This window comes from Pteropus medius, unplaced genomic scaffold (assembly GCF_902729225.1).
Source record: "Pteropus medius unplaced genomic scaffold, Ma_sr-lr_union100, whole genome shotgun sequence".
Classification (NCBI taxonomy): domain Eukaryota; kingdom Metazoa; phylum Chordata; class Mammalia; order Chiroptera; family Pteropodidae; genus Pteropus; species Pteropus medius.
Window position 1 is genome coordinate 317,687 of NW_024351731.1, and position 12,052 is coordinate 329,738.

At 47.6% G+C, this 12,052-nt stretch overlaps 1 protein-coding gene and 1 pseudogene across 2 annotated transcripts in view; both read right to left on the reverse strand.

The window, feature by feature from the left end:
* The window catches only part of ASAP1 (ArfGAP with SH3 domain, ankyrin repeat and PH domain 1), a 294,496-nt gene that overhangs the window by 168,476 nt on the left and 113,968 nt on the right, over positions 1 to 12,052 (reverse strand). The gene's annotated exons all lie outside the window — the stretch shown is intronic.
* On the reverse strand, positions 446 to 564 carry LOC120588901 (uncharacterized; annotated as a pseudogene).

A 12,052-nucleotide genomic window follows, 5' to 3' on the forward strand; every position in this document is an offset into this window, starting at 1 on the left:
AGCCCAAGCTGGTGGCCCCGCATGACCGCCCCTCAGTGACTCCAGAACGACATTGTCACTCCTAGGCTCCACATCTACAGAGCTGTCCTTTTATCAAAGTTCGCTTCCCACACTGCACACGAATAGCTGGAGACTTTATTAATATTCAGATGCTGATACGACGCATCTAGGAGAGATTCTCAGACTCGGCATTTCTCAGACACTTCCAGTGATGCTGCTGCCGCCGGTCCACAGAGCCCACAGTGCATGGCAAGAAACTGAGGGGTCACCAAGCCCCTTTCAAACCAATGAGTGGCTGTCCCACCAGGTGAAAGTGTATTCGGTCACCCAGCTGAGGCAGCACTTTATTTTTATTTTATTATTTTTAAGCGAGGCTACCCTTGGTTGACCTCACAGACTGCAAGGACCTTGTCAGCTTACAATCCCTAATTTTTTAAATTTTTTACACCTACAGCACCTGGTCTTCCTAGGTGGTCTCCCATACAAGTGCTAACCAGGCCCGACTCTGCTTAGCTTCCAAGATCAGATGGGATCGGGCTTGTTCAGGGTGGCATGGCCGTACACGGCAGCCCTTTTAATTTCTGGCTCTTCCCTAACTTCCGGCACCCATTCTCCTATTTACCCCAGGCAATCATCATTTCCTCAAACCAAAAGGCTTCATGACACAATAAATCATCCTTCAGTCACAGACTGGCGATGAGACATTTTCAGGTCCAACCCGGCTTAGAATAGCAGCACAAACTCCAATCCTGATACAAAGCTAGAGGTACTAAGGTCTACCCACCCCCAGCATTATCAGCCTCAGAACTGGAGGGGGAATTTAAAAATCGGCTTTGCATTTTTAACGGCAAAGGTCATCACCTGACTGCCACTCACCAGTGGGCTACTTTTCCTTATATTATTTTGGTAAATGATCATATATCTAACGGAACTTATAAATGCCGTGGTGTGATAAATGACCCATGTCTTCCCTTGTCTGGCACAAAAAAAGTTCAGGTGCTCAAATATTTGCGTAGTAAGTGCAGGGGAAACATAAATCAGCAATGACCATACTGACCGCCTGCGTGCCCTGCATGCGCCTTGCAGTGGCCTCGGAGCTGAGGAAGCGATAATGAATGAGGCAGAGCTGCACCCGGGTCGCCAAGGCAGCTGGGTGCGGACACTGCTAATACTTTATGTCACAATCTCACTTCCCAAATCTCGCAATAACATACGAAACAGGTATTAATATCACACACTGCAGATGGGGAAACGGAGCAGCACAGCAGTGCGAAGAAACGCGGGTTGCTATCACAGGTAGGTTTCTGTCTATACCAACCGCAGAGGGTTTTCCACCCAGTAACCAAAACACAGTGCCGCTGGCCCACTAGGAGTTCCGTGAGCTGGAGCGAGCATTCTCCTCACTAAGATTTTCACAGGACTGACGTGAAGCATTAGGTGGCAGGCCCTGGAAGACAGTAAAGAAGGGGCCCAGAGAGCCAGCACGGTCCCCTGGTGTCTCACTCATCTCGGCTGCAGCCCACGAGGCCCTGTCTTCTTACACCACCCGGCCATGTGTCATACACAGAGAAAAGAGATGCAGCAGAAGTAATGTGAGCTGGTAGGAGTGGGGTCTGGATCCCAAATCCACGGCTTATCAGCTGTGCTGTGCCTTTAGCTCCTCCCAAGTCTCTGCCCCAAGGGTGGCGATGGCACCTGCAAGGGGCTGTTGGAAAGAGGACGAGAGGCGACGCGTGTGAAGTGCTTAACATGTTTAAGTGTCCGGCGCACAGTGGACTTCTCACAGATCTAAGCGCTCTTCCCCCTTACCGGGGCCCCTGTGTCGCTTCTGCAGTGGGAAGGGCACCAAGTCACTCGGGTACTGAGAACAGAGAACGACTTCAACACGTCAAGTCAGCAAAAGGACAACGCCAGCGGCCATCCAAAGTCACAGTCCAACGACTGAGGCAATTACAAGTGACTCTCTGCCCTAACTTGGAAGGGGACGGAAGCCATTAAGAAGATGAGATGCCTTCTTTGTAAAATTAACAGACCTGGAAGTCAAAAGAGATGAACGGAGCCAAGTGACAGGAATGCAGATGGGGCCTGGCGAGCAACTGAGAGGGGCTATTTAAAACATCTTGCATTTTCTCCCAGATGCGTTTAACGCTCTGAAGGTGATTCACTTTGGGGGCAGGTGGGAGGGTGTCAGAGGGGAGGGTTATACCATAACGATTACCCAGGAACCGATGTGGAAAGAACAGCGGCCCCCAACTCAGATGGGGCTGGGTCCTGTGAGATCTGGCGCTTGTCAGTGGTGTGACCCTGGCCTCACTAACCGTCACAATCCATCCTGTAGTTACATTAGGTTTTAACCCCTTTTAGAAAAAAATAAGTGCAGCTTGCCGCCAATGTTAATTTTACTTAAACGCACTCTTTGAGGCTGAAGCAGATCTGACTGGTTGCCACGTGAAAATAAAATGTGAAAACTGTTGTTGGAGTTCTTTCTAAACAGAACTTGTCTCTAATCTTAATGTAACAGAAACGTGTACATAAATCGGATTCATCAAATGAATCTTTGGCTGACAACTGCTCGAGAACGGTGTTAACATCACACGTAGGAATGCTTCATTTTCTAGGATTTGGCTATTTTCAGTGATCGAGAATGACTATATTTTGTAAATGGAAATACTGCTACTAAAAACAGAATGCTATAAACAGAATGATGTCATTTGTTTCCAAAGACTATCAATATACTAGAGCGATGAGAAAATAATAATAAAAGCGAGATATTTCGGGGCAAACTTTGGGGGTGAGGTTAGTGTTATAATCGTGAGTTAACTCGGGGTAAACGCTGCAGCTGTGAGTATTCCTGGGGCAAACGGGATATGGGTTAAATGAGATAACATACAAAACATCTGGCAAAAAGTGAGCACACGATGAACGTGGCCGTTAACCGCCCGTGCCCCGTGCCCGGAAGGCCCACACAGGGAGCAGAAGGCTTTCGAAACAAGCTGCGAGCTGGCTGATGTGCACGCTGGGCCTGATGCTGGGCTTGAAGTCCTGTTGCTACTGGTTCCAGAAAGGTTCCTAAAAATATCACGAAGCCGTGGCATAGGAAGATTTTTAAAAATCAGTCCTTAACTAGGTTTCACAGAGATCCCAGGAACATTTTTAAACCATTGTGCTACATTTCAAAGTTAAAAATATTAAGTTTCGGAGCTGGACTATATGAAACAGAAAATGATATTTTTACCGTCTCACGTTTGCCTACCAAAAACCTTCCTTTTAATTCCCTGGATACCGACAATCAAAGGGACTGCTAGATTCTCCTGCAATGAGCCAAGGGGCCACCTTGCTCACCTCTGGAACCACAGCCCAGCAGTCTCCTGGGAGCTGGTCGGCCTTTCACCCCTCCAGCTCATCTCTTCTCAGATCCTCAGACCTGTTGAAACCGGGCCGCCTTTTTCCGTGTACAGTCTTGCTCAGGGTACCAACTTCTCATGGGACAACACGCACCCCACTCTGAGTGTGGCACTTCCTACTAAGTGAAGATCTATGTGGCTGAAGACCAGATAAAGTTGATGTTTGCATCTAGATGCTTCTCTGTAGGAAAAACAGGTGTCACTGTTTATGAGTCACCCCAGCTCTGTGAAAACCTTTCTCGATGAAGTCCTGCTCCCTCCCGGGGCAGAGCTCTGCAGGGGGGTGGTGAGCGTGAGCCCCGACACTAGTTAAATGATCGTCCCCGTCACCTTCCTCTTTCCTTCTGCTAGGCCGAGGCTGTCACCCTGCAGAGCAGAAGCGAGTGGCTGATCACTTGTTACATTTCCCTGTTCTGGCCTCAAATATTAACCGCCTGCCATTCTCACATCTCGCATCTAGGAGGGATTTGCGGCTCTGGTCCACCTTACACATTCCTTCTGCTTTTATTTTAAAGCCCTTTCTTTGTAATCCTTCACGTGCCTCTTCAGAGAATAAGGGTGACTGCACAAAGAGTTTAAAAGAAAAAAAAGAAGCCAGCTTCCAATGCAGGGAGGACTCGCCCCCACAGAGGCCCTGCCTGCCTCTCCCTTCAGACCCCTCCCTGCCCTGTGGTCGTGTTCTGTTTTCAAGGTTAACTGATGTGGTTCAGGGAGTGGGGGAGAGACAAGACTTCACTTCTGCCACTCAGAAGGGTGGAAAGGAAGACCCCACACTCTTGAAATCTCACCAGGGAATCAATATGAGTGCAACTGGCGGTGGACAGCCACGTGGCGGTTCAGTCTGTGGTTTGAGAAATTGCACTAAAGGGACGGAGAGTAATAATCAACTATAAACACAGTTACCATTTAGTGAGCGCCAACTATGTGCCAGGCACTGTACCGGATTTGTTCATGTAGATTATCTTTTGAAAGCTGCCGTCTAGTTGGTTAAGTATGGCTGTCCCTACTTCACTAACGAGAACCTGCCCAGCGGGCAAGCAGCACAGCTGGGATTCAAAGCCAGTCCGCCTGGAAGCCCAGGCTCCTCGCTGTCAGCTACAGAGCACCTCTCAGCAGAGTGGGGCCCTAGAGAAGCCCCTGGAGTCCTATTGCTCCCTGGCCCCCACCCAGGGGCTTAAGAAGGAGGATTCCAGGCTCAGGGCTCACTGCTCTCAGAGACAAGGAAACAAGGAGCACACAATGTCAGGAACCGCAGCTCTAGGAAAACAGCACGTTTCTCCTACAGAAGCCCAGAACCTGGAAGAAAGGGCGCACCCAAGACAAACTTGACTGGTTCACCTGCCACACACATTTTTAGACCAGCCCAGCGCAGCTGAGAAAGAGCGGGAAAAGTAAACCTGGCCAGGTGACACAGCCTGCAGTTCACCTGGCCAGAGAAGGAGGTGTTTGGCCCAAAGCGTCACCCAACTGGGAGATGAAGTACCTGGGTCCAGTGCCAGTCCTCTGCGGGAGCTTGAGCAAGTCATTCCCCTTCTTTGGGCCACCAAGTACTCACTGCCAAAACAAGGGGGGTTGGATGGGTTGACCTTTAGGGAACCAGCCTGAGCTAACATTCTTGGACTCCAGGATGCCCACTACATGACAAAGAGCTAGTTGATGATGATAGATCTTGGGGAGCCAACCCAGTGCTTTAGCCCGAGGATCTGGAAACGGAGCAGGCTGCATTCACGAACACCTCTTCGGCAGCAGGAAGATAATGTGTATCCTTCCAACATGACGTACAACACGGACGAAAACCCAAAGTAACAGGGGGGCAGGACGAGCTCTCACTTTCAGGGGCCAAGCATCATTTCTGGCCCCAGAGAATAGTCACGGGTTAAATGTTTCCCGAGTGCCTCGTCTTCAGCCTTCTCCATCCCTGGTCCCTGCTTAAGCCAGGCCACCAACAGCTCGCACTGGGTCATCTTTGACAGTGTGCAAATAAATACTTGCTACCCTTCACTTACCCTGTCCTCTCCCATCCATTCTCCACGCTGTAGGCAGAGCGATCCCTCTAAAAGACAAATCGGAGCGTCCCACCCCTTGCTGCGAACCCTAAAGGCTTTTGGTGGCTCCCAGGATCAAGCCGGACTGTCTTTCCAGCCCCACTCCGTCCTGTCGCCCCATCACGCTCCAGCTATAATGGGCATGGTTTCCCAAAAGTGGTCGGTTCTTTCCCTCCTCCCCGCTCAGGTCCCAGCTGGTGTCACTTCCTCTGGAAACCCTCCTTTTCCCGAGTGGACGGGGGAGGGGGAGAGTCCCGTGCCCGGGACCCCAGGCCCCCAGCCTTCTCCCATCACAGCACCCGCCACACTGCACTGTGAGTCCCGTTCACTTGTCTGTCTCCCCCACCAGACTACAGGTGCTAGCGAAGCAGAAACCACATCTGCTTTGTACTCCACAGCATCCCAGCTCCCAGCGGAGTATGGGGCACATGGTACAAACCAGAAAAAACAAACAAACAAAAATCTTTGTTGATGAGACAAACTGTCTCTTCAGTGACGGGGCTGTGGAAGGTGGGGACAGAGGGTAAGCTAAACGAAGATTAAAAGGACAGGCTAAAAAGGCAGGCCGGGGGTCAACAGGGTATGTCTATACCTCTGCACGTGTGCCCAGAGGCGGGGTGGCAACACGCGCAGATGCAGTGGCAATGGCAGAGGCTGTGAACCGCTCAAGGGCAAGCTGCGCGCCGTGCTGTGTGCAGATGAGCCCAGTCTACACCCCGGGGAGCCCAGGACACTGACAAAACAGTCAGTTATCTTCCCAGCATTTGGAGGTGCTGGCGACAAGAACACTGTTTTAGTGCTGCCTGCACGCACAGGGGGCGGATGATGTAAAAGTAGGTCACAGACGAACTGAGCAACGCTGGTAACTGGACGTCACTGAGAAGTCACGTCTATCGCCCTCTCTCTGTGTGTGTGCCAGGGTAACGGCCAAGGGTGCACGTCCCTTTTCAAAGGACGCATATCCAGACAGGTCATTTGCTAGAAAACTGATATATGGGTTTGGTTGCTCTATTATTTAAATAGACGCTGCCGTCAATCCCCATAAATAGTGACAAGATAGAAAGGCAGACTGAGTGCGGCACTTCAACTTGTGGAGAAAAATGCAAAATGATTTAGGATTTAAAGAGATAGTAACCGAGAAGATGGAGACTGCAGAGACTTTGCAGAATGAAGTAAGTTCAAAATCAGAAGGAACAACAGCAACAACTAAGGCAGTTCAAAGGAGGGGAACGAATTCTCATTAAAAAAAAAACATTTAAAATCATTACATTTCAAGATCAGAAATAATGTGCGTCAGAAAAACAAATAGAACTAGACTAGGTAGGTATTTTTTTTTCATGCAAATCTTAGCCAGCGGGACAGAGAAAGAGAAAGCCACTACCGGGCAGGGTGGGTTGTGAAATGAGCCACATATGCAGGAGATGGAAGTTAATTAAATGAGGGGTCCGGCAGTTCCTTGAAAAGCAATTTAGCCAAAACAAAGAAGGAAAAACAAACAAGCTATAACACATAGTTTCTTGGCCAAACAAGAAGAAAGAAAAATTCTCTCTCTCTCTCTCTCTCACACACAACACACACACACACACACACACACACACACACACACACACACACACACACAGTCAGTACAAAAGAGTCACACGTTCCCAGAACTTCCCAGTGAGCAGGCTACGAAACAGGCGAACAACAGATGTGGCTTCCAGCCTTAATTAAATGCGGGAGCTTAAAATCAAACCAAGTTGGACATCGAAATGAACTCACCCTGTCACATGTTCTCCCTTTAAGGAAAGGATAACATTTTTATATTACCCCGACTTTTTCGTTTTAGAAGACAGAACTCTGCTGTGGTAGCTGGTACCAAGCGTATTGTAGAAGTTTTGTTTGGGCAGTTTAAAATCCTGCCACTAGGCCCCTCCCCTAGAGTTTCTGATTTATCTGGTCTGGGATGTGGTCTGGAATTTTTAATTATTCCCAGCACGATTCTAATGAGCAGATATGGTAGGGGACCAGTCCCAGCATTTCTCAGACTAGTATGGCAAGTTCTCAATTTCTGGAACAGATAATGAAGTCAAAGGAACTTGAACTTGGCTATTCTAGCAGAAAGGCTCACTGTAATTTCTAAAACAAACAAAAAACAAAAAACAAAAAAACACCCCAAAACATCTTTTCCTCCTTTATTTATCCTCTTTCTAAACAATCAGATTATCAAAAGCCCACCACTGGGTTGGCCCCTTTGGCCAAGACAGGGAGGAGGAGAGGCCATCTGATCTTTCGGCTTCTGTCCGGTCTGATCCAGGTTTCCACAGAGAAGCACCAGGTCAGAGAGACAATTCATCTGTAGGAAGGGGGCTCCTGCATTTAGGACTGACAGGGGCCCACCCACCTTGCCTTCCCGTGTCTGGAAAGCACGTAGTGCTACGCTAAATCAAAACCCTGCTTGACAGAGCTCTAATGGGCTTCTTGGTGGAGAAATTCATTCCCTCTGATGCATTTAAGGAGATGATGCCAAAAGCCCATTAGCTCAGAGGAGAGTATGTGGAACTGACATAGACACAGGACACAACACGACGTGGGACCTTATATTTTATCCAGACGACCCTAATGTAAGTGGCTGGCATAATGAATTAGGCCACCTTCCCCCACCTCCCAACTATGGAATGACAAGTACCAATGCCTATTCCTGGAGGAAACCTCATTCTTTCAAGATGTATCCTGAACACGGCAGCTTCCCTTATTCCACCCACAAGCGAGTGTGTGTTCTGAAAAAACAATGGGAATTCTGGGGGTGACCCCAATCCACAAACATTGCTGCTCCTTCTCTGTTACCTCGTAGCATGGGATACACATTTCCATTTCGAAACTGAAATGAATATAAGTTGTGTTCTAGAATGATGCTCTAAGAAGGCAAGGACCTGTATCTATCGCGTTCATTGCTGCTGCCTGAGCTCGGAGAACAGTGCCCAGCACAGAGCTGGCATTCGATGTATAGTTGTTGAATGAATGAAAAGGCATCTGCTATACTGAGTGGTCCCTGCTACCTACACGCGTCCTTCCAGGGCAGGGGCACCAGCATAATGGTGTTTTCTCTTGCTGTTTCTTCATTTGATTAGGTCTCTATTACATGTTCACTATGAAAAAAATAAATCATCTTTAAGCTCCAGCATCCAGAGGTAACTGGATGCTAAACTTTTAGTATATCATTTAAAACGTTTCTTTACCAGAACATAAAATGAGATGATACTTCCTGTGTTTCCCACTTAATATATCGACTATTTTTCCGTATTGAGAGACATGAATACCCATTGTTGTTCACTGTATTCCATTCATAGATCTCATTAACACCGAAATATAAGAGTGTCTGTTTTTCCAATTCTAAACAAAAGCTGACTCCATGAAGGCAGTGATTTCCCTAACACCTAGAGCCCAGAGCTTGCTACTCAAAAAGTACTCGAATGATCTCAGTAATCTTGGTGCTCCATGAGTTAACATTCCAAAAGGAAAGAAAGGCACGTAAATAAATAATCTGGCGACGGCTGCAGCCTAACATTACGTACAACATGTGCATGCACGCACAGACTGACAGACTCACTCACCTGCACAAGATTTGAAAAACCACGAACACGAACACGAACACGAACACGAACACGTGTTTACCTTAACCAGTAAAAAGGCATTGTACCAACCTCGTATAGGAAAATTATCTGAAGATTAAATAACATAATGGAAATCAGCCAAGGCTGCTAAAAAAAAAAAAAAAAAAAAGTATTTTAGAGGAGGCAAGGTGGAGTGTGTGTTGGTAGAGTGTGTACTGGGGTTGGGGCGACGGGCTCGTTTTCCCCAGACATAGAATATGTGCCACGGCGGACAGCTTTCTCTACAGTTCAAAGAGATGAGAGAGAAATGCTCAAAACGAGCAGGAAAATATCTCAAATGGATCAAAACGCTGGCTTTTAAATCAACACTGCCAGCTGTTCTTTGGGGAGACAGGAAGAACTGACCGAGAGGGCGCTGAAAAGAACAACCAACTTCTTTGTCCAGATCAGCTGCCATCTGGAGAGATTGACGGGAGAACCAGAGTCATGTTCACAGGAAGACGACCAGAGACGGCAGCCAACTCCCCAGAGAGACACCAACGGGGGTGCGCAGTGGGGGAAGGGGTGTGTGTGTGTATGTGTGTATGTGTGTGTGTGCGTGTGTGCGTGTGTGTGTGTCCACATGTGCATGTGCGCAGATACCTGAAGTTTCATTAGCTTCACTAATCAAATGGTTCTCTGGAGAAAACTGGGTTTTGGCTCTGGGACTAGGACGAGCTGAGTCACCAGAGGACGTGTGTCGCCACTGTACCTTTATCTTCTGGGGCGACCGCATCGAAGGGGAGAAAACTATGAAGAAATGAGGCTGAAGAAGACAACGAGAATGAAAGTCCCCTGAGGCCAGAGACCACGGTTTCTTCATCTTTGTTGCTTCTACAGCACCGAGTGACCTAGTATGTACCCAACGAACTTCCACTGGATTCAGATAAAAAGGTTATAAGAAATTTAAGCTGCCAAAGGCAAAAAGGAAAACTATTCTGGTTAAAACAAAAGAATCCATAAACAACGCAGAAGGGAAGACCCCAATAACACCTAATACGCTGGGGGCACAAGTGTCACCCGTGGGCTTACAGACAGAAGCTGTGGACCTGAATTCTGGCTTTGGCCATTTATTAGCAGAATGACCGGAGGCCGTTAACTAACATCTCTTCAGCTGCTCTGTCGGCCACAAAAGGAAATTTATAATACACCTGGCTCCTGGGATTGCTGTAAGGCTGAGGTTCTCAAACTATGCTCTGACACAGCGAAACTAAAACTGTAGGATTAAAATATGCTGTCTATACAATTTAGGACATAATCAGAACAGTTTCTCAATCTCAGCAACACTGACATTCTGAGGCAGATAATTCTTTGTGGTGGGGGTGTCCTCTGTATTGTGGGGTGTCCAGCAGCATCCCTGGCTTCTTCCAAGTTGGTGACAATCAAAAACACCTCTAGAGAAGCAACCGAGATGTCATTTGGCAGGTGAATGGACAAACTGTAGTGCGTCCAGACAATTCAGTGACAAAATGAGCTATCGAGCCAGAAAAGACACGGAGGAACCTTAAATGCATACTGCTAAGTGAAAGAAGCCAATCTGGAATGTCTATTTACTGTATGATTCCAACTACATGACATTCTAGAAGAGAAAAAACTATGGAGACAGTTAAAAGATCAGTGGTTGCCATGGGATTGGGGGGAGGGAGAGGAGGAACAGGGGGAGCACAGGGGATTTTTAGGGCAGTGAAGCTATTCGATAAAATACAGTAGGAGCGGACACACGTCATAAATTTGTCAGAACCCACAGAATGTGCAACACAGAATGAACTCGAGTGCAAACTACGGACTTTAGTTCATAATAACGTAGTAGCTGTGACAGGCTACACAGTCTCAGCTGGTTCCCTGGTCCCCACCACACCATAAGGCGGACCCTAGGGGTCAGTACCAAGACTGTCACATCCGGCAGCCCCTCTGTAGCTACTGCAAGGCCTTTATTGGCTATTTGGGTCCCTCTTACTCACATCCATCGCCAGCCCAGACAATCGCCTTTGCTGACAGTCCTAACAGCGAAAGAGGAAGCCACTGCTTGTCATGATTAAGCAGGGTTCTGGGGTGAGGAAGACCTGGGTCCAAGTTCCATTTGGCCGCCATGACTGACCATGAGACCTGAGGCAAGGAGATTAACTGGTTAAGCCTTAGGGTTCTTGCCTGGGGAATAGTGATACTATCAACCTTACTGGTTCTTGGAGGATTCAGGAGAATTAGGTATAAAAAGGTCTTGGAATCCAGCAGAGAGCAAGCACTTACCAAGCGCCAGCTCTTATTCTAAGTGTTATTATTCAGCAAGCCACTGTAAATGTACAGCATAAGTGACTCCCTTCCACCAGTCATTTGGATAATGGCTTCTTTTTAATGTCCCTCTCCCCACATTGACAATCCCTTTAGCCTTTGATAAATGCCCTTTTTTAAAACCACAAAATCAATTCAGAAGCAAAGATGAAACTTTATCCATTGTCATTAGCATAGAGCCCCCAAAGACTCACATGATCAATCGGTCAAAGGTCTGAGCAGAGCTGGTCCTTCATCTCGTAAACGTTTCACAAGAAAGACTAAGAGACAGAAGCCAATAACCTCAGTGTACAAAGAGGGACAAAGCCAGCTCTTTGCACGAGATTAAATTAGCAGGTGTCAGGGTAAAAGGGATGGAGCTGGGAAGCCATTCTGTACATATATTCTGTACATACATATACTCCTGAAGTAAGTGCCAATGTACCACATAAACCTGTTAACACTTGTAACGCACCAACCATGTAACGTCACATTTATTTATACTCTCCATCTCCATATTTTATTTCTATGGTGCTATGGACTAGAGCATCAGACAAAACTAGAAACATGTAGTCACTCCAGCCAGCTGCCCGCTTCAGAGCCTCTGTGTTGCATGCTCAGAGGCCTCTCTGGGCAATTCGTACCGAGCCCTCCATCTCTCTGCATTGCGTCTCTCTAGCTGTCTTCCTCACAGCAGTTATCG